Below are 23,797 nucleotides of genomic sequence, written 5' to 3'. Positions count from 1 at the left end.
ATAATTTTGGATAAAAAGCCAGTAAGATATCACCACTGCCAAGTTCTTAAGAAATTAAATACATTTTGATAATTTTATTAGCTTGTTGACCTTTTATTTGTTTATCCATTAATGCCTAAATAATTTGATTCCTAAGGTGCTCAGTGACATAACCTCTCAGGGTTTCTGGCACAGCAACACAAAGTAATTTCGTGAACTGTTCTGTGCTTGTTTGGACAGACTTCTTTCTATCTTCTGGAGGTCAATACATTAAACTCCATAATGGATCATGATCAGGCAGCGGTCCACACTATGTACTTGTCCCTATAAAAAAAACATTTAATAAATTGTAATGGCAACAGCAGAGGACTATGGTTGAAGAGAATAGTTCCAAGGTTTGCATTTTTGCTTAAATAGACATTTGAATTGTTGCGCAAAACATTTCCATGCAATTGAGCTGCCCTGAATAGCATTTAAAACATCATGTCTGCCTCAGATATTTAATACACTGTATACACTCGCAGAGACGTACCAACACATACAGCACTTTACCGCACTGTGTTACCAGAAAATAGATGCATGCAGAGTGACCTAATACATGCCCACTTTTTTGAGAGTTGCTGAGTTTTGTTTAATTTCTAATCATTTTACTGTGCAGTAATTGTTTCCTTTGTCTTTAAAAAACCTACGTGAATGACAATGAAGAATGAAGAATTGTTATGGTTAAAGTGCTCTGGCCATGATTGGCGTCACTCCCCTTGGAGCATGAAGGGTCAGTAGCTACGTCTGTAACTCAAAGTTGAAAACAATATGAGATGATTAAACAGCTTGGTGGTGTTAGATAAGCACAATGCTTCGCTCAAGGGCAAGTTGGCAAGTGAAATTAAACAAAGAGCGCTTTTGGTGAAGCAGACAGAATTACAATTTATGAAGTGGGAGTATAACAAATTAAATAGCACTCTCACAACAAAGATCAAATAAGACAAAATGCTTTGCTATACGGGCACTTTTCCAGACAGGCTTTGCTCAAGGGCACTACAGAAGGTTGGTTTCCCAATCCCTACAGAGAGGTTGAAGGGATAAAGCATTCAAGCCAAAGGGTAGATTAATTGAACTCATGATGTGCGTTCAGTCTGTGGCCAAACAACACACATAAACAAGCATCAGTGCCTTGGCCAAAGGGACTTTGGCGGCAGTAATCATACCAAGCTTCCTCTGTTAATGTCCTACCCTTTACTACCGTTGACAGGATAGAGAAAAAATAAATTCTCCTCACAGGCCCTTTGGTGAGGAATTATTCTACATTTCAGGGTTTCAATCGGAAAAACTAAACATTAGCAGACAGAGAAAAGCTCCCCTGGCAGTGTTTTTTATTTTTGGTTGCACCCGAGTAATGAACATGCACTTATGTTTCTGTTTCAACACTGCCCCATTTCTGCTTCTTTTATTTTCAAGGTGTTTACGCTTTATTAGTTGGTTGCTTCACTTTATTGCAAAAACATGCAGTTCATCTTGAGAAAGCATTTAGTGTTGCATTTTAAAATACATCTTTTTAGACTAAATAAAAACAACTTGATTGCACTAATTTGAAATGCAGATTCACTGGGATTTAGACTTTTGCCTCATTAGGTTGCAATAGACTGAAGTACAGCAGATCGCTGGTGTCAAGATAATGTCACTTGATTTAAGAAAATGCTTGAAGCAGGCAGGTTTGCATCAGAGTCATCTCACTCCACTAATTTCCTACTGTTAATTTGCAATGAAAATGGTAGTTTATGAGTCCCTATCAGAGTAAATGACTTACAGTGGGCTGTGTGCTTTGTTAATGGAAAGCCAAATTAGGAGAAACTCAGTCAGTGTTTCAACAATGCTAACTACAATTTTATATTTTTTCTTTTCCTAACATGTCATTACATATATATATCTATATATATAGATGTATATAGATATATACATACATACATGTAACAATCCCTTTTCAAGTCAAAGAATTTGCTCTGTCAATATGTCGGAGTTTTCTGTTTGTCAGAGCTAACTGTGGTATTTATTCTGGGTTGAAGGTAAAGGTATTGGATGTGTATAGCAGTCGTGAGCTGGATTAAAGGTGAGGGAAGGTTTTCTGCTGTGCAGTGTTGAGCATCCAAGTGATATAATAAGTGTTGGAAGCAGACACTTCACACTGGGCCTGACTTATTGATCTGAGTGTATGCTGCAGCAGTCAGAGGTTAAGAAGAAGAGAAACAAAGAGAGAAACAGACAGACAGATAGGAGATTACTAGAGAGTTTGAGGGAATAAAAACAGAAAAAAACGTATCCTATTATTCATTATCCTAACATTTTGCATGTGCAATGGGGAGAGAGAGAGAGAGAGAGAGAGAGAGAGAGAGAGAGAGAGAGAGAGAGAGCTTGCTGGCCTAGTCAACAGCAGTGATGTGAGGATCTTCGGCTGGTTTGACAGCTGAGGCAATTATAGTGACGCTGCTGCAGGCTTCAACCAACTCTGATGGGCAGGCACACACATACATACTGACTATGTATCACTCGCTGCACTCCCTGTTTCTTTTCACGTCTGTTTTAACTCACCAGCCTGTTTCTTTCACAAACATACCATCTATTACTTAGATCTATTACTACTTCTTACCTTACTTTTTCCTCATTTTTAAATAGTCCATATGAACATAATGTAGCATATATGCACATTTGTCAGGTGGAAAAGTCATATCTCCAGCACGTCAGCCATTTATTAACACAGTTTGACCTCCACAAACTTTAAAAAAAAAAATGCATTTGGCATAAAGTTGCATTGTTTATACACATGGGAAAATGTAATGCAAGCATGATGTGGAGCCAAAGGGAAATGGAGGAGTGTCTGAGTAGGAGATGCTATAACATGTATAACAATGTTTTCAATTCTTAAACTGAACAAATCAATTCTGTCACTGTCAGTAGCTGGCAACAGAAATCCCCAGAAAAAGTCGGTTGTGTGATGCATTATCTTGAGTATGACCAGGATGGATGGGTTTCATAATAAAATTGCCATGAACATCGATTAACAGCTGAAAAATTTGGTTTGGGGTTTCAACTTGATTAACTTTGGATAATTTATGTGTTAGAGCATAGTCTGGAGGCCAATGTTAATGCTGTGTATTTTATTGCTGTTCTTTGAATGATGATGTTCTTAAATTATGAATGTGTCTTGTGCTCATGTACTTAAGGTATCAACATTCTCATGTGGGTCTCAGAAGTCCTTGTTAAGTGAAAATAACATCTCTAAAAAGTGACTCCACAAAGATTGGATGGCCATGAATGTTTTTTTCATGAATTAGCTCTCTTTTCATTTAAAGATCAATAATGATTAGAAAGTTAGAAAACCAATTATCTGCACTTTGTCTTTTGTGCTGAGGTCAATCTTAGCATGCTAACATGCTAAACTAAAATGGTAAATATTTAACCGGCTTGGCATCAGTATGTTAACGTTGTCATTTTGAGCATGTTAGCATACTGATGGTAGCATTCAGCTCTATGTGGAACCCCACAGAGTCACTAGCATGGCTGTAGACTGTTAGTCTTGTTAACTTTCACACACACACAACACACACACACACACACACACACACACACACACACTTATGTTTGTTCCATTAGCAATTTTTGTGCCAGTGATGACACAAGTCCCCATCGATTAGTGTGCATTCAGTTTAAAGTTCCCACCAGGACATAAAAACACAAAACACACACATACACACACATACCTGTATCTTCATGGTCTCGTTCCTAAAAGCCACTGAACTAAGGAGCATCTCTCGTCACTATCAACTATCAAAGTAAAACACATTAATCACTGAAATCTCTGTTTCACAGAAACGAATGCTCAGTCTCATGTCTACAGTATTTCGAAGTCACTCAGTAGTCACTCAGGCCCCCACGTGGTTGTTTTTTCCTTCCAGGTTCAAATAGCAGGAGTCTGCAACTAAGCTGTTATCTTTGCAATTCATTATTATTAGGGAAAACTGCCTTCCCTCCCTCTCTGCTTCCAATTCTTACATTATTCCTCTCTATTCTCTGTCACTCTCACTCCAAAAATCCCCCACCCACTCCTCTCACTCATAGATCTTTTTTGACCTTCAGTCGCGACAAGGCCATTTTATACAGCATCCATATTTGTCCAACCTGACAAGATAAGGACAGGACAGAAATACATCAACATGAAATGGTTTTTATCTTAATTCATTTCTGGGGGAAAACAGAGGCAGAACGGGAGAGGACAGAGACAAAGAAGAAAAGAGTAAAATTTTTGAACATTTTAAGAATGTGATATCTAGGAAACCTCTGATATGAATTTTATAGTACAATCACCAATTTCATTTGTATATTCTCATGTTAATATTTTATATCAAAGTTTGATGTTCACTATGGTTTTGTTTTATCGGCCACTCCCTATATTCACTGAATGTATTCTCATTATGTTAAAACTGACCTTGTGTTTTGCTTTCTGGGCATCTCTGGTCCATTTGTAGATACATTGTTCAATTGACAGATGCTTCAATTGTCAGTCACTACTGCTTCACCATGAACAATATTTGTTGAATATGCATGAATCTGACTTTTTTAGTAAATTAAATGATGAGAGGACTGAAAAGTTCATTGACTTCAGCTTATGCCTCTCATTACAGAAATTGTTTCCTACACTTAAAAGCATATGTAATGGTGTCAGTTATGGTGTTCTTCCTTGGATAATTATGACCTGATTGACTGAAAACCTTCACAGACATCATGCTAAGCATTTTGGGATGAACACCCTCAGAATGGTATGAGAGTATGAAAGGATAGCCAGGAAAATTGGAGACTACAGAAACCACCTATGGTTTAACCTGAGATGCCGACAATATAAATGTACACCAAACAACCTACGGTGAAAGGATGCAGAGCTGGAATGATCCTGGAGAGATGTGAAAACATCAGCTATTGAATTAGTCCTTGAATTAGTAGTTGAATTATTACTATTGAGTAGTGTTTCTCAACGTCTTATTATTGCAGTGGTTACACATTTACAAGAGGGATATTCCGCTGTTAGACTTACCCTGAAAGCAACTTCGCTGCGACACCAGCAAGTCATGTGGACCCACCTTGCGCTGTGAGTCGCAGACATATACAGGAGTTTCAGTAGGCTATAAAAAACGTAACGATAAAAACTGATGCCCTGACTTGCTCTGTTGGGGACTGTAAGCGTCACTTTATCAGAGGTGCTGAAGTTAACATTTGTGTTTTTGTTTGTTACATTTCTGCCTGATCACAGGTGTTGTTGGTTAGTTTCGTTTTCCCCCGGCACGAGCACCTTCTGGTTTCATCCAGTTCTGTGTCTGTCAGACGGTCGAGGGGATACTTTCATATCGATTTTTGATTTCGGTTTTAATAGGCCTATTTAAAATCCTATTTGATTGCAGAGCTGCAGGCAGCATGTATTCGCGCAGCACATCCTCTTGCTCATCCATCTCTCTCGTCCCTCTCGCTCTCTCTCCTTCATGAACACTGCTGCACAAATCAGTCCAACACAAGGCTGTCAATATCGGACACCCTGCTTAAAAAAGTTAATAGCAAACATGTAAGGAGCCTAGCTAATAACAGAGCTAAGTTAATGTTAGAATACAGCTGGGTTTTGGAGGCTAACACGCGGTATATAGCTGGTAGTCAATATCGACTGTACCCCCCCGCCGCCGCCTTAACAGATGAGCTAATAAAGTCCAGTCAATAACTGAATTGTGTGAAAAGTGTTGACTAAGCAGGGATGATATTAAATAAGTTGATCTACAGGAGAAAAATATTTAAAACCAATTAACAATGCCTGAGAGCCTCACAATATTATATTCTTATATATATGTATATATATATTTTTTTTATTTATTTATTTACTTTTTTAATCGCCTGCCACCTGAATTTTGCTCAAAATCTTCTGGGGGAGGACCCCCGTGCCCCCCACTTATTAAGTGCCCCACTTAAGACAGTCTCTGGCTTCACACACAGTTTCTGGGAGGAACATTCACTTATTAGTTTAATATAATAACTTTTCATATGGCTTTTTTGTTACCTGGGAAAGAAATTAATATGTTGTTTGTCATTCAATTATGTCCAGCCTTACCATCCAAGAAAGGAAAGCTGTGACATCACTGGGCAAGGATCAAAACATCACTATCTACCTGCTGACAAAGGAATTTGCACAGTGATCCTAAACACAGCGGACTACCAGGCCAACACAAACACATATGAGACACTGAGGTGAGACAAGAAAAAGGTCATAAAATGTCTACAACAGCTACAGAAAGAAAACATCATCACCACCCGTGAACAATATTACCATTTGTATCCTGGAGAAGCCATTCCATGTATATACGGACTACCCAAGATATACAAAGAAGGAGCCCCACTCAGAGCTATTATCAGCAGCATTAACTCGGTCACCCACAACATTGCCAAAGACATATCTACAGTCCTAGCCCCCCTCAGTTAGCAACATGCCTCCCCACATCAAAAACTCCATAGACTTTGTGAACAAAGTTGAAGGACTGAAACTGGAAACCATGGTGTCCTATGATGTGACTTCCTTGTTCACATGTATCCCCACTATGGAGGCAGTAGAAATTGTAAGAACGCCACCTGTTTCCAGCGCAACATGGGATTCTAAAGACAGAAGCATGGCTGTGCCACGGCTCACCAGTATCTCCTATTGTGGCCAACATCAACATGGAAGAAGTGGAGAGCAAAGCCCCGAACTCCATGAGAGGAACAGCCACTGGTACAGCTATGTGGATGACACATGGATCAAAATTAATACCAGGAAGTCAACTCCTCATACACTGACATCAAGTTTGCACAAGAAGATGTCAGAAACAACAGTTTGGCCTACCTGGACTGTGCCGTACACATTGAAGAGGACAGGAGCCTGCACATTGGAATGTGTAGATAACCCACACAAACAGATCAATACCTAGTTTATCATTTGCACCACCACTGGAGCATAAGCTAGGGGTCATCAGAAGCCTGCACCACCAAGCTGACAACATACCAACAAGTGCCCAAGCCCGACAGAAGGAACAGAACCTTCTGAAGGGGGCAGTTACAGCCTGTGGATACCCTAAATGGACCTTTGTGAAAACAGCCACAAGATCCAGGACGGAGACCAACACTACGGGGGATAAAGAATAGAACAGGGGTGTTCAATTAGACTTCCAAGAGGTCCAGTTAGAGAAAATTTCCCGAAGCAAAGGTCCAGAACATCAAAACGACTAACTTGCATTATCATTCAGTACCATAACGTATAGCTGTATCAACATATGTTTTTAGTCAACAACGGACTGTCAAATCAAATAATATTTCAAGAATATTTACTGTCAGTTTTCATATCAAACTGGAGAGATAATAAATAATAACTACTCTAATAATAAATTCAAAATTTAAGTAAACTAAAATAAAGTGCCTAATTTTTTAGAAAAATGAAAATAAAAAGTGTAGCTTGAAGTGATGAAGGGTAGTCTTAACCAATTTTCTAATAAACACTCAACACATCAAATGAATTGCTGTAATGCCTTCTCTTCTCTTTCATTCCCTCTTATAAACCTCTTTCCTACTTTCTCTTGTTCAATGAGAAACGTAAGCTCTAGTTTGTACTGTCAGCTAGCATTGGAGATCTATGAGATATTCTGGTTTTGAACTGCCCATGGGAGGAATGTACATGTAAAAATCTGTACATTCTTGATTAAAAGCCTTGTGAAATCTCTTTCCCCTTTCATCTGCTCAATTCGTTTGTGTTTCCAAAACGTCTCTGGTGATGTGTCGCGGACTCAACTCGCAAGCATCGGAACGCACAGATTTGATTGCCTGAGCAGCGTCACATGAGACGATTGGAGCACATGAGATTGGTCTGTGAGTCTCCTGATCCGCTAAACCAGTTCAGTAAATGTTAGAAAAGCTGTGCGGGTTAAAATAGAAACACTCTGTCACGAGGTAGTAAGTCTCAATAATAAATTGGCTGTAGGTTGGCGGTCCGGAGAGGACAGCGGCTGGGTCCGGATCCGGACCACTACACAAACGCATTGCTCAACACAGAATGGCCAACTCCTCAGGTCAAGACTCAGCAGTTCACCTACATCTGAAGGAGGACATTCGTTTGAGGACCACCAGGTGAACATTTTAGACAGAGAGGATGGATGGTTTGAAAGAGGTGTCAAGGAATCCATTTAAAACTGGGTTGAGAAACCATCGCTAAACAGTGGAGGGGGCCTGCGACACCACTTATCCCCCACTTACAATGCTGTCCTTTCATCACTTCCCAAGAAACTAAACAAATGTTCACTTTTGGCCTCAGGCAAAGAGGTAAACGATGGTCGTTCAGACTTGGCCTTGTCAACGACTGTCATTACAACAACCAGGAGCACTAATGAACCAGTGGTATCAATCATCTTGGCAATGACCCCACAGAGGTTAAATAGCTGAGTTTCTCTTCCCGTCAGTAACAACTGAAGAAGTCTCTCGGATGAGGGATGAAATGTCTTCATGTCTCCAAGTCCAGTTGCTATTGTTTTTAACCTTTCTTGGATAATTATGACCTGGATGACTGAGAACCTTCACAGACACTTCCTACACTTAAATCTCAGAATTTATTTTATGCCGCGGGGGAGATGCTAATAATTCCATAAATGGGTTTGTGAATCCAAACAGCAGTAAGGTTTTGAGTTATTTTCTAGCATCCTGAGCACTCATAACTCAAATTCTGTTACAAACATTTGTATGAACTAGGGCTGGTCACGTTAACGCGTTATTATCACGTTAGCACATTAATTAATTAACAGCAACAATTATTTTATCGCACATTAGTGCAGTTTTTATTATTATTATTTTGAAAGTCCATTGCTCACTGGCTCTGAATACACATGCAGTCGGTCACAGGAGGGGTGGGATGTTGATCAGCCTGCATATCACCCACCCAAACAAGCAGTGGAGGGAGGCTTCGGCAGACTACGCTGGATGCAGTGTGTTGGAGAAGTAGATAAACAAAATCAAGACAAGCGATCACATGTCATGGAGAAGTGGATAGCTACACACTGCATGCTGATTAGTATTGGGGAAGATGTCGGTCTTAGGAACGTTCTTAAAATCACAACGTAGTTGCTTGGCCCCACGGGGTTGCGAGTAAACGGCAGGAGCTCTATGGATAGTAACCAAGGCAACGGCTTCTTTGCACTACACAGCTGTAGTCTATTTAACTTGAATTATAGATAACTTTACCTGATAGGCCTTTTTCTCTTCTGCTGATGTTCTATTTAGTAAACAGTAGGCTAATAGATTCTGGAAACTCACAAACAGCAAGGATCAGTCTCTCTTCCAATGATCTGTGTTGCGTGTCGCGTACAAAAAGACAATCCAACTTTGGCAGAGGGCGGACGTGTGTGTGAGGCCACTACATCAGCTCACTCTAACAGGGACACTTGCTTCTGAACATAGAGTGTTTATGCTACTCCCTGATAAAATAAAAATGTTTCTGCTGATACTTGTTCAGAAAAAAACAAGAAAACAGATTTATATATGTTAACCTGTTGCTCAGAAGGTGCCTGTTATGATGTTATGATCGTGGCTCTGGACTCTAACTTGTTTTAACCAACTTTAAAAAGTAATGCCCTGGCAGTGGCAAATAGCGTTGGTTTTATATTTGATTTGATTACATTAATGTTTAAGTTGATATTTACAAGAAATATTTTGTTGCTGTGTAAAGGAAATACTGCTGGTAAAAATCACCTTATTTGTTTAAAGTGTTTGTAACCACATGTTATTGCACTTTTGTGTATATAGCAGTACATTTAAATTAAAAGTGCGCAATACACTACTTTAGAATTCATTATTCAATTTTGCGAATAACAATGCAATTAAACCCAATACGTGCAAAAAAACATGTGAATCGCGATTAAAAATTTGCCTAGTTGCCTAGCACAAGTAAGAACATTTTGCACATTTGAAAGTCCTTTGTGTTTGTTGTGGTATTTTCCAGCTCCTTATGTGACATTTGGCTGTAAAGGCCAATGGATGAATTTTGAAAATAGTGGTATGTGACATTGAAATACGGTATTACTTGCTCCTTGCGCTTTTAAAGTCCGATTAGATTTGGATGAAGTATTTGATGTAGTTTATGCTGTTAATATTTGCCTTATCTCTCCTAATTTAAACAATATCCTCATTCTCACTTTCAGTTTGTTGAAGTTTGAAGTTTGAAGAAGAAATTACTTCATGTGGTGTATTTCTGAAAGCAGTGTGGGTGTGAGTTGTGAAGAAACCCTTGCCGGAAATGTTGAAATTGGTGCTTTTTAGTGTGATTTATATTTCCCAGAAGACTTGGCTGACATTCATCCTGCCCTTTTCCTCTTCAGAACCATTGAAAGCCATACCACCTTATCGCCACCTTGCCATTTGGGACGCAAACCTTTAACCTTTTCATGCTAAATGCTCCGTCATCTGCCTCAGTGCCCCTGCAGCCAGCGTCCAACCCCATCCGAGAAGCAAACTTTAAAAATGTTCAAAAGTGGTGCTAAGTGATGCATTGAGACAAGACTGAAGACATGAAAAGCCTTTGACTTTTAGGGAGTTAAAGCAAGAGAGAATGCAGAAATATGGCATTTCTAAAGCCTCCTGACTTTTGCAGTGAGTCTGTGTCTGGGCGAGGGGAAGGTGATGCAGCGTGTTGAAATCGCACCATGAATCGTGCAGGTGTTAAAAAAAGTGAAAAGAGAAAGCCTTGGGCTGTTTTAAAAAGTTATAAAAGTCCCTACTGAGTTACTGAGGTGGGACAGGAGAGAGTCAAGGTACATTAGAGGTTTGTCTTTGTGGAAAGAATGTGTGTGTGCCAGAAAGAGCAAGAGGCAGAAGTTGTGTGTGCGTGTGTGTGCGTGTGTGTGCGTGTGTGTGCGTGTGTGTGTGTGTGTGTGTGTGTCTATACACAGGGGTTTGGTGTTAAAGAGGAAGTTATGACCACTGAAGAGTAAAGTAACTCTGTATGCTTAAATTTGAATTTCAACTAAGAAATCAGTGTGTGTTTGTGTGGGTGGGTGTGTGTGTGTGTGGGGGGGGGGGTAATGCACAAAATTGCGCCTTAGATGTTCGAATATTTATTTTCAGATAGTATATTTACCAGAAATCACTTTATCTTACACTTCTCAACAGTTTGTGTGTTTGCACAGCTGCCTTGTGGTGACATTTAATGTCCTGTACATCTGTCTACCTTTGTACAACACCCTGCTTGACAAATCCTTGAGTTACTCCAAAACGACTTTCAGAGGCTCTTGCTGTCCTCCTCTCTGTGAAATGTAGCCGAGGAAATGGCTAATGGCAGAGTGCGTAAGGAGAAAAAACGTCAAGCAATTTCATGCAGTTGTGCTTCTGATGGGGCACCAAGTTGATAATTTAATCAGTAGTGAAAGACTAGCTTCACTCCTCTGCAACTTCTGCCATTCCATCCATTGTTCATTGACTTGTTTTTGCAAGAAAAAAAAAAGAGTTTGAGAAGTGGGTAGAGAAGGGAAGTGCGGGAGAAAACATTTAAAAGTTAACAATATCGTGTATACTCCAATGGTGAATATATAGTACACCTCCATCTGACCAGCGCATCACACAATAACCAACTTGTTCTGTTGTCTGTGTCTTGATTAATGAAACAATGGATCATATACAATAACTTGTGCTTCATTTACTTCCTTTTACTATAATATTTCATCATAAAAGGTAGGTAGGAAAGGTACATCATAAAAAACCCTTATACAAAAACACCTACATATTTCCTCTCCCACTTTGGCTAAACGTTTAACTAAAGCAGAACTTGCTTTTCTTGTGTAACTGTTGCAGTCCTATGTGTAGATCTTTTGAAGGCCATAAACTAATTTGCCCCATGAGGGAAAGAGTTATACTACTGAACTATTTCAACACCAAGACACAGAGTTGCTTGCCGCTTTCAAGCAGAAGAACATAAAGACAAAGGGTCAGAAAAGGAAAAAGTTTCTTGTTTTTCTTGATGCTTTAACACATGAACAAATACCGACAAACAAAGAAAGGTATGTATGTGTATTTGCTTTGCTCCTAATTGTAGATACAAGGTCAGAAGAACAGCAGGACAGTCTATGCTTTGCTTCATTAGCACTGTCTCAGTATTCCATACAGCAGAGCCTGTCAGTAACATCTAAGCAAAGAAACATTAGAGCTCCCTCGCAAAGGCAATAAAAAGACTACAGTGCATTTAGTCTGTGTAGTGTGTGCGTTGCCTTTACCCATCTATGGTTCATGCCTTCTGTAATGTAACGTAGCTTTTTTAATGATGTGATAAGGAGCGGAAATTCCCCTTTTTTTAGGAGAAGTCAGAATTCAGATATGAAAATATTGAACTTGATAGAAATAATATTCAGCTAACTCAAAAGTACACTTTTGAACAAGTTCAGTTGCTTGCATTGTGATCAATCGCATTGGCAGACTTTACGCCTTGTGCAACACTGATAGAGACATCATCTTAAGAGGCAGCTATAGGCCCTTGCGGCATTAATGACATCTGTAGCAATTATATTACACTCCTTGTTATTTAATATGCCCTGCAAATGATGATATCCTGTATTTTTCCCAAGATTGGATGAAATTTTAATGATCCCTGTGGGGAAGTTGGGTATTTGCCGCAGCACAGAGAAGGCTAAAGATAAGAATAGAACAAATACAGAGTACTGAAGATAACTCGATAAGTATTTGCCACAGCTGAACATACTGGGATAAGCACAACAGATAAAAAATAAGAAGACAGTGTACTCACCGACGGATTTACAGGTTAGAGGCGTATCTGCAAGTATGCAACTTTAGTTGTTCACATTATTGGTTATACAGATGGAAGAACATATGTTAGGAAATGCGTATGTGAATGTCACTCTGCTCCCATAAAAAATGATAAAGTGTTCCTGTTAAAGGTTCCTACCCTCACTGTTCCTCTTTAATGTACAGAAACCACTGCCTCAACTGCATTTTGTGCTGATATTATGAAAAAACTTGTGGCACAAAGTGTGAAAGAAAATCTAATGAAACCGTAAACCAAAGATAAATGTGTTGCATTGAGCACAGGCTGCGGTATTTCATATATATTTACTTATTTTTGTGACCATGGCGAATAGAATACTCTTTGCCAGGCCATTTTTTGTGGCCTAGGATGCATTGAACCTCACTACCAATTAATCTAATAAGAAAGTTGAAATTCCAACTTTCCTATTTGCATTGTCTGCCTCTCCTCGCTTCTTGGCATTTGTGGAACATTACACCAGTTACTTTAAAAATGACCCGACCACTATTTGGGGTAAACACTCATTTTATGTCTGTTAAGTAACAATGCAAATGTATTTGTGAGCAGTGTTGTTTCATTTGTACTTTTTGGACTGTGAATCCGTGTAGGTTGATCATGCAGGTAATTAAATTTGTGATTTTTTAAATGGTATTGGTCCAAGTTCAGTTAGTGAGGAGAAAGTGTGTTTCAAGATAGTGAAACTTAACCTGATATGCAGGGAGATGTGACTGGCTATAATTTAAGTATATCAGTGGAAAGATGCATAAATACAGTATTTTAGGTGTTATTCAAATACATCTACTGATTCAGATACATAGATAGATAATATAGGGTAGTTTATACCCTCTAGTGGACAGAAAGAGAAGAAAGGAAAGACAAAGCGCATTAAGCACCAGAGCAAGGGACAGTGAGAGGGAACATGTGTTCGGAGTGGGAAAACAAAGCCAAATCATAAGACAATCATCACTGTGCTTTTTTCTCTTTCTGTGCCTCATTGCCTGGTGTCATCTTATCATTGTTTCTCTCATTTCTCGTCCCTTGCCTCCTGGCTGCATACTGACTGTGCTTGCTCTTTCTATCTCAGGTGAAAAAAGTACAGTCCTGCTGGTTAAAATGTAACACCTTTGCGGCCCTTTCTCTCCCTCTCTTCCTCTTTTAATCTTTAAAAAAGTCTTTCTCGTCATTCCCTGCCACATTTGACTAGAGCTAGTTTGTTTTGGTCTCCTTGTCTCCACTCTCTCTTTAGTCTGTTGTCACCACAAAATATGACTTTTGACAAGGTTAGATAAATATTGAGGTGCAGACATTTCTTAAATTGTTAGTTGTAACATCTGCTAACAAAGTGGGATATTTCCATCTATCAATCTGAAATAAGCTATTTCACAAATTCTAAAGAAATGGTCGACTGAATAACTGAAAAAAGTAATGGGAAATAACAAAGTGGAGTAACATATTAACATAATTTCCGTTTGACTAACTTTACAGCTACCAATGAGATGCACATTTTCTTTTTCCAAATGAACATAACGGAGCGATAGTGGAGAGATTCCAAGACTGGTCTTTGTCCTTTGTGTTTTACTGAATATTCTGGATGTTTCTTTTTACTTTCCTGCCTTGAATTATTAGAATGAAGTAGGAGGTTCTCATACTAGTCTGCAAAACAATAGTGTTGTGTTTGGATTAGGAGCATGTCTGTATATGCATACACAGTGTTTAAAGATCTGTGAATCTGTGAGTGTGTTTCTGTATTTATGTGTGTCTGTGACAGAGAAAGAGAAAAAGTGGGAGTTCTGTGTTTTCTATTGCTATTTGTCTGCTGTGATTTCAGTGTCTAGCCAAAACAGCCTCTAGCCATTTGTAATAGTCTTTATCCACAGCGGAACATTTGGCTCTGTCGCAAAATCTGATATTAACAGCCGTCTATCTTTGCAACCCATACACAGAAACACACAACAGCTGAGCTCACACACGCACTGACACACACTGAAATTCACACAAGGAACAGATGCGTGGCAATATGGCGAGACTGTTTAATATTTACTGGGTGTTGCTGTTTTCACATATTCCCCCTCAAGATGTGCACAACAGCATCCAATGATAAACAGCAGTTGATAAACAATAACTAACAAAGATAAACAACAATCAACAAAGACAAACATTGACAGAATAACAACATATACAGTTTATTGAGGCGATGTTCCAAAGGTCTGTGAGCTAATTAAAAAAACAAAAATCACTCTAATAGGGAGCAATGATTTGTGGGAGCAGTTTGTTACGTAGGAAAATAAATGTATTTAGTAACAAGGTAAGTGCTGCATATAACATTATTGATTACATTGTGGGTGTTAAGTTTTAGACTTTTGGCTGACATCAATGATCAGAGCAACTTACACCAACTGCTGTTTGGAACATGCAAGAGGATTTCCTTTGCATTACATGTTTAAGTGAAGTTTTATAAACTAAATTCGGGAACTAAGGCCACGCCTCAAACTCATCCAATTTCCGCACACCTAGTACTTAAGCGTACCTTCTCCGTTCACCTCCCCTCGTCTCGGCTTTCTCATCCCTCCCACCCAAATCCCTTTCTTTTCCCTCTCTCTCCCTCTGCTCCCTTCCCTCTCTTTGTTTGCATACAGGAATGGGGGGTTTCCGCACGTCCGCGGACTAAGAGACGGCTCCCCCACCCCGAGTCTCGACGCCACCGGTTCCTGCACACCTTCTTGCCAGTAGACACCGGTCTGCTCTTCATTAACGCATCCATCGGCGCAGATCCGACTCCTCCCCTTCATCCCCCACCCGTCTTCCCCTCAACCCTTCATCCACCACACTTCGACCCCTACCCCTCATCCCTCGACCCTCTCCCCAATCGCTACATCCCTCAGCCCACCCTCCGGGCACTCGATCCGTTCTTTTCATGCAATCTACCTCGGCTCCATTACAAGCAATAAACCATTGTTAACCTTCTATGTTCATAGGCGTGGTCTTTGTTAGTGAATAGCTTAAAGCAACATTATGTAGTAATTTTATCTTAAAATAACAGCTTCAAAATCATTTTGATGGTATGTTGACTTGTAATAGGGTGAATGGAATCTCTGTCATTGTCACTCCGGGCTCGCTGCTCTAACTACTGCGCTATGGGACACTGGAATCCAGGGTAGGACATGTCTGGAGAGGCTTCAGACAGATCACCGGCTACAAACCTAAATCCCTCCACTTCATGAATGACTCACGCCTTGCCAAATAGCTGAACCAGTTCTACTGTCTCTTTGAAAGACAATGGGACAGACCTGACACCATCCCCCGTCACACCACTGATCGACAGTCCACCCCACCTCCTCCCCCTATCTTACCATCTTGGAGAGGGATGTCAACATACTGTTCAGGAGGCAGAAACTTCGCAAAGCAGCAGGGCCAGACTCTGTCTACCCATCCACCCTGTAGCACTGCGCCAATCAGCTGTCTCCGGTGTTCATGGACATTTTTAACACCTCACTGGAGACATGTCATGTGCCAGCCTGCTTCAAAGCCTCAACCATCGTCCCTGTCCCTAGAAAACCAAGGACCACTCGACTAACGAGTACAGACCTGTCGCCCTGACCTCTGTGGTTATGAAGTCCTTTGAGCGCCTTGTGTTGTCCCACCTAAAATCCATCACTGACCCACTCCTGAACCCCCTGCAGTTTGCCTACAGAGCCAGCAGGTCTGTAGATGACGCAGTAAACATGGCCCTTCACGTCATCCTCCAGTACCTGGACTCTCCAGGATCTACGCCAAGATATTGTTTGTGGATTTCAGCTCTGCTTTCAACACCATCAACCCCTGCTGCAGGACAATCTCTCCGTAGTTGCCACTGTGGACTCCTTCCACTTCCTGTGGACCATCATCTCCCAGGACCTCAAGTGGGAGATGATCACCTCCCTCACCAAGAAGGTCCAGCAGAGGATGTACTTCCTGCGAAGTTCAGCCTGCCAAAGACAATGATGGTGCACTTCTACACCACCATCATCTAGTCCATCCTCTCCTCCTCCATCACTATCTGGTATGCTGCTGCCACTGCCAGGGACAAGGGCAGGCTGCAGCGTAGGGCTGACCCCGACGACTCGAAGATTCAATGCTTCGATGGGCGGAGCCTGATTCGACTGTCAACCTCACAGTCAAAGCTTCGCAGCAAAACAAGGATCATGCCATTTTGGCGATATGAGGGTGCTCAATGTCTGATATTACATAGAACTACTAGTATTCTCCCAATAAGTTAATATACAGTCTATTACAATATACATTTCAATGTTTAATGCTGTAAATAAACATGTAAAAAGAAAAAGCTTTCAATAAATGTTTTTAAAGTGTGTGAATAAATCCAAAATTGTAACCCTAACCCTGGGTCGTCAGTGCACATGTGTCAGCGTAGCGTATATGTGTGTAGTAAAAAGAGAGGCACACTTTCAACAAAAGAGATGGGGCCTCAGCTTCACCAGCGTTGTGCCAAGTTGTCCGCACCTCGCGGGACTTTCGGATAATTTAGCCCCACCCTCCCCCATCATCCTGTGTGACTCCCCACTCACCACTGTGGACTCCTTCTGCTTCCTGGGCACCATCATCTCCCAGGACCTCAAGTGGGAGCTGAACATCGCCTCCCTCACCAAGAAGGCCCAGCAGAGGATGTACTTCCTGCGGCAGCTGAAGAAGTTCAGCCTGCCAAAGACAATGATGGTGCACTTCTACACCGCCATCATTGAGTCCATCCTCATCTCCTCCATCACCATCTGGTACGCTGCTGCCACTGCCAGGGACAAGGGCAGGCTGCAGCGTATCATTCGCTCTACAGAGAAGGTGATTGGCTGCAATCTTCCTTCTCTTCTGGACCTGTACGCCTCGAGGACTCTGAGGCGAGCAAGAAAGATTGCAGCTGACCCCTCCCACCCTGGACACAAACTGTTTCAGACTCTCCCCTCTGGCAGGAGGCTGCGGTCCATCAGGACCAAAACCTCTCGCCACAAAAACAGTTTCTTCCCGTCTGCAACTAGCCTCATTAACAAGGCCCGGATCCCCCACTGACACTCCCCCCTGTTATAGTGTTTCATCTCGTGTCGGGCACAGACCTGGCACGTCGCACATATTTGTTGTTGATTGTTGATCTTTGTTGTTGTATATTTTTATGTTGTGAGTTTATATATTTATATGTACACAGTATTCTCTTCCGTTGCATTACTTCTGCACGGCACAGACCCAGAATAATGCACATGTGTATATCTTCCATCCCATATTTATATATTTCTACATTTATTTATGTTGACTGTATGTTTGTCTACGTGTAGCACCTTATCACCACAGCAAATTCCTCGTATGTGTAATACATTACTTGGCAATAAAGCTCCTTCTGATTCTGATTCTGATGCTGATTCTGATTATATCGTTTTTAAGTAGCCGGCTACTTGAAATAAATCCGCAAGGAACCGCAATGTACATGCAGTTGTCGGCAGCAAGGCATGCACGAAAAACTCTGCACAAGGCCGGTGAATGGCAGGTGAGAGAAAGAGCGAGAAAGGGGTCAACAATAGGGGTCAGTTTAGCTGGAAATAGAAAAAGTTGAATGAATAGAGACTGTAGCTCTTCAGCTTCTCAAGATTAAAGCAGAGCTACCATGGGTTATTCCCCCACCAGCTTGCAATTGCTCGACTATCAGTTGACTATAGGCAGGACTTGACGATTCTGATTCGACTATGTAAATCCTTTGTCGGGGACAGCCCTATTGCAGCGTATCAATCACTCTGCAGAGAAGGTGATTGGTTGTTACCTTCCATCTCTTCAGGACCTGTACGCCTCCAGGACTCTGAGGTGTGCAGGAAAGATTGTGGCTGACCCCTCCCATCTCGGACAGAAACTGTTTCCCCACACTTTTGCACACATTTGTCAGCATTGTATTATATCATTATTGAATTTTTTTGTATACTTGTAAATTTTTTGATCTCCTTACTTTTTATATATTTAAATTTCTATTTATGTTCATGTGTACTTTAAGCACCAATTTATACCAAGGCAAATTCCTCATATGTGATATTCTGATTCTGATTCTATCAGGACAAGGACATAATTGTTTATGGCACCAACATGACTATACAATGTAAGTTATTTGTAAATATCAAACTGGCTTTTACTCGTTGGCGTGAGCTAAAAGAACTGAGTGGATGCAGGATAGATGCCAAGTTGGCCTTCTTGCTGTTGGAGTAGTAAGTAAAAACTTATTAGATGTCTTGTCTCCCTTGCTTGATGTTTGCCTGTGTTAGCAAAGTTGGCTATTTTTTGATCGTAATGTAATCCTAACAAATGCATGTGTACAGCTGTCCTTATTTACAGTGAATTACACTCTGAAACAGAAGAGGCGCAAAATCACACAAAAACCACATCTTACATAATGTTGCTTTAACACTTGGTTAACGCCCTTGGTTAAGGGTAGGGAAAGATGGTTGGCTGGGTGGACTGGAAAAAAAATTGGCCCTGGCTTTTCTGGCTGAGGCGGCCCACCTGAATAATAAACCTCTCACTAATACACCAGCCTTCCATTTAGGGAGTCAGATTAGGGGTGCGACGAAACCCTGAGATGGGACAGTGCACAAGATCAGTGGGCATGATGCCAAGACAAGAATATAATTTAATAAGCCTACTATGAAGGAAAAATATTTATTGATGAAATATTTGATAGGGGGGTCTGGGGGTCTTCCCCCTGGAGATTTTGAGCATCAAACACTTAATTTCCTGCATTCTGGAGACATTTTCTGCACCAATTTATGGTGGAAATGTTTTTTATTTGTTTTTTAATAAGGGAAGCACAAAATTTCGAATATGCCAAGTAAGAATATAAATATATATATATATTAGAATATAATGCAGTAATCAATAGCTTATTATTTTTTTTAGCTTAAATTACAACGCAGAGGTTTCTTCTATATTTACATTGCATTGCAGCTTATTGTGCAAATAGACCTTTTTCATAGCATTTTTATTTGTTAATCAACATTTCTTCGAGCAAGCTACTTTTAAGAACAATTTTAACAAATGCTTTAAAAAACTGGTGGCTACATGTCCCCAGCATCCCCAGTGTAAATGACCCTCCCTTCCTGCAGGTTGAACTATTCCATGCTTACCGCTTCACCTCCACTCTCCTCCTGCTCTCTCTCTCCCTCGGCCCTGTCACTTTGTCACTCTGCTTCACTAATGCTGCATTCAGACCAAACGCGAATTTTCGCCTCGCGACTCTTTCCTCGCGTGAGTACATTCGCTGCAAGTGTTCACACACAACGCGAGAAGGCGATTTTAACACAATAACGTTAATAAACACAACTTGCCATTACTACAGCTGTATGAACCCAAAGTAAACATTTTGCTGTGATTAAACAGCAATACATGGATCAAACTGATGCCGAAATAACTAAAATATGATGCAGTTTTGTTAAACATATGAATTCATGCTTTGTCAGATCTGTCAGCAAGACAGCAGGACAACAACTTCTAAAATGTTTGTTTTCTGAATGGAGTTCGGATCGATAAGGCCTATGCTATGCTAACTTGGTCACAGTAAAGTACAGCAATCACTTGAATACACATGTTTTCTTAACTAACCAGGTAGTTCAACCTCCTCGATTTCTTTTCTCCCAGCAATGTCCAGTTTTTATGTAAATATGAGGTAGCGCCAAACGACGCTAACAACACTGGAACCGGATGTGCACGGAATCTAGCTGCTGAAAAGCTCGATTGAAGATAAATCAACGTTGTAATCCTAAAAACTAGAAAACTAGTAAAAAGCTAATTTAATAAAAGCAGTTTACTCCGAGCTCCTCCTGCAAGCAAACGGCGTAGTTGCGAGCAAAGTCCAGTCCGACCACGGGTGTTTATATGTCCGAAAGTTGGAGCGCTGCTCCCTGCTCCTCTGGCCCAAGTTTAGCAGCTCTCAGCCGGCCAGCAGATTTTCAATCACCCGCTCTGCCTGGCCCTGTCCACACAACGCTCTGAAGCTGTCGGTGACGTACGGACAATCTCAACGTTGATTGGCTAGCGCTTTAGCGCTTTTGGTCTGAAAGCACCATAATGCCTCCTCCTCTGCCTGGTAGAGGCTATAGCTCTCCTTTACTCCTTCTAGTAGCTGTACCTGCTCTACGCAGGATACTGCAGCTGATGTTGAAGATACTGCAGCCCTGGTGCAAACATATCGGTTGTTTTCACGCATATTTGGCGGCCTCTGTCTGAAGATTTTGTTTTTGTCCCGCAACACATGAAACAGAGATCAGAGGGGTGGGGGCTAGTAAGAGATGTGATTGGGCCAGCCCAATGTCAGTATAGAAAATTACCCAATGGGCCCAATGCTTTATAGGCCAATTGTTGACCCATTTTTTAAAAACGGTTAAATAGATAAATATTTTACAATTTACCAGTTACACTGGCCCCAAAGGTGCGTCGGCCCACTGGGCACTTGCCAGTATGCCAGATTATCAGTCCAGGCCTGACAGTGACTTAAAAGCGTGAGACAAGAAAACAACAATCTTTTCCTAACCTTAACCAAAGCACATAAACATTGCGGTGGAGGGAATGCAAATTCCAGTCGCCGGTATCAAAGTCCTACACTTTGTAAGCCCACCATTTGCCATGACAACCTACTTAGGATTTGCTTGTTGTACAAAAAGGCAGCACTTCCTACACTAGAAAAAAACGTTGCCACTGAACACAATCCAGGCAACCAATATACATATATACATATTTTTAAATCACAGCTAAAAACCTTTCTATATTACATTGCCTATAATGGTTTAAAACTTATCTTTTCAGCTTAACTTTTAAATTGCCTTCATTTTATCTTGATGGTAAGATTTTGTCCTTTTCTTTTGTATCACTTGTTTGTCCTCTTGTACTTTTTAATTGTAAATGTTTGTACTTTTGTACTTTTTAATTGTAAATCCTTTATCCTTACTGTATTTGTTATTACTGTGTAAAGCACTTAACACAAATGAAGCTGCTGTACCTTGCCTTTGTTTTCCTCAAAATGTAATTTGGCAAAACAAGACATGTTTGGTATGTCCATAGTGCAGGTACACACCGGACTAGCCATCACTAATCTTATTGTTACAATTTGAGGTTTGTACAAACTGTTAAAAGCTTCTGTACCTCTTTATCTTACCACTTCAACAATGTGTGGCTTCATACTTTTTGCTCACAATCCAAAACTGAACTACATAACCATAGCGCTACTTTGTAGTGTCATTTTTAATCCAGTTGCTAGCAGTTACTTGTTCATGATAAGATGTAATTCTAGTCCTCACCGGTTTCTGATGTGCTCTTTCTTTGTGCTTTGTCTGAGATCCAACAGTGTCGTCCTTGCTTTGTTTTAAACTGAATGCCCTACAAAAAGTTTCTGAGAGTCATGATCATTAAAGAAAACCTGAGAGACCAGCTATGGAGATAGGGTAGGTAATGTTGGAGAAACTAGCAAGAGACAGCTAGATTTTGAAAGTATCCAACCGAATCCCACCCCCTCCCTTCAGGCCTCCCTCCAAAGCCAATCCCCCAAAACACATTTTCATGTACAATGAGTGCGCAGGCAGAATGCATGCAGATAGATAGTTAGGCAGGTAGGTCAGCCAATCCAATCCTGCCAGCAATTTTTTAAATTTTTGTGTCAGAGCATTCGATTAATTGATTGCTGTTGGGAAGTAAAAAGAATTTCGACAAATATAATAAAAAAAATACTTCTGAAATACATTGCCTTCCCTGGCTTTGAATTGTCAAGTACATCTTGCCTCAGTGGAATAGATTTATTAACTTGCAACCCAAATATGTACCACACAGTCGTAGTACATATAAAATTATCAGACTGGGATGCTGTAGTAACCGACTACTATCAGGACAAGAAATTTGATCGGGACATCCCCTCCAGCCATATCATTATCACATCAGCTTGTCAACCTTAAATTTATGACAGTTATTTCCAAATGTCATTATCTAGAAAAAAGTACTGCTTCAATTTGTAGAACATGACACTCTAACAAATACAAAAGAACACACACAGAAAATTCAGATACATTATAGATTGTTCCCATAACCGTGCCCGCTTGTTATTCGGCTTGCCTTTCCTCTCTTTCTTTGTTCTCAATGATTTCCCTGTGTGTCTAATCAATAAAAGACAGAACAGAGGAGGGCAGGGCTGATTGTCCTTGTTGTACCAAGGAAAAAGAAGGCGTTGCATCCAAAATCCAATCACAGGACAGCAAACTGTAGGAAAAATATATGGGCTTCTTTAAGGAGCTCAAAAGTGGTTTGGGTTTACCTAATTGGTGACAGCACCTGTGTTTGATAGAAAGTTGTCATATATATTGAATAAATAGTGAATTTAACATTAGTATGAGGATTTTTATCCTCTGATTTTTATCCTCAGCATTACAACTGTGGGAGACAAAAGTATTCTCTGAATTTTTCTAAAGGCAGCACTGCTTGTGGTGATCACTGTTGAAAGCATGAAAGGAATGAAGAGAAGGAGCGCGGCACAGGATGAAAACAAAGCCCAATTTTTTTCTGCCAAACTAGCGATTGATTTTTGTATAAAATTGACCCTAAGCATAAAAACCAGGCATTGTTCAAAAACCATCATGCAAGTGAACTGCTATTCTTTAATGTGAACTCTAGTGTGAAGAGAAGCTTTTCCCAAAGGCACAGTTCAAAGAGAATGTGGCTCATCCTAAATTTTAATGATTTCCAATTAGTTTGACACAAACCCCAACTTTTTAATCAAAAAACAGCTAGGGGCAGGTTTTTTTTTTTTTTTTTTGAGCTAATTAGGTGGTGTACTTTGCCATCCCACACCATGCTCCTCCATCTGGCTGCTCACAGGAAAACCTGGTTAAATCAGATCTGCTCTGAGACTCTTTCAAAATGTGAGTGGGATGTGGGCCTAATTCAGATCACATTGTTGTTTCTAATAGGTATTTGAGT

The 23,797-nt window shown here is 40.5% G+C and overlaps 1 protein-coding gene across 1 annotated transcript in view; it reads right to left on the bottom strand.

Moving 5' to 3' along the window:
- The window catches only part of LOC119899362 (zeta-sarcoglycan), a 422,063-nt gene that overhangs the window by 23,432 nt on the left and 374,834 nt on the right, over positions 1-23,797 (bottom strand). The window lies entirely within an intron of this gene.

Source organism: Micropterus salmoides, unplaced genomic scaffold, assembly GCF_014851395.1.
Source record: "Micropterus salmoides isolate LMB-PRFRI ecotype aquatic unplaced genomic scaffold, ASM1485139v1 Ms_hic_scaffold_12, whole genome shotgun sequence".
In the NCBI taxonomy this organism is placed as follows: domain Eukaryota; kingdom Metazoa; phylum Chordata; class Actinopteri; order Centrarchiformes; family Centrarchidae; genus Micropterus; species Micropterus salmoides.
The sequence above is the reverse complement of the archived record's forward strand: the minus strand, read 5'-3'. Positions and strand labels throughout refer to the sequence as shown.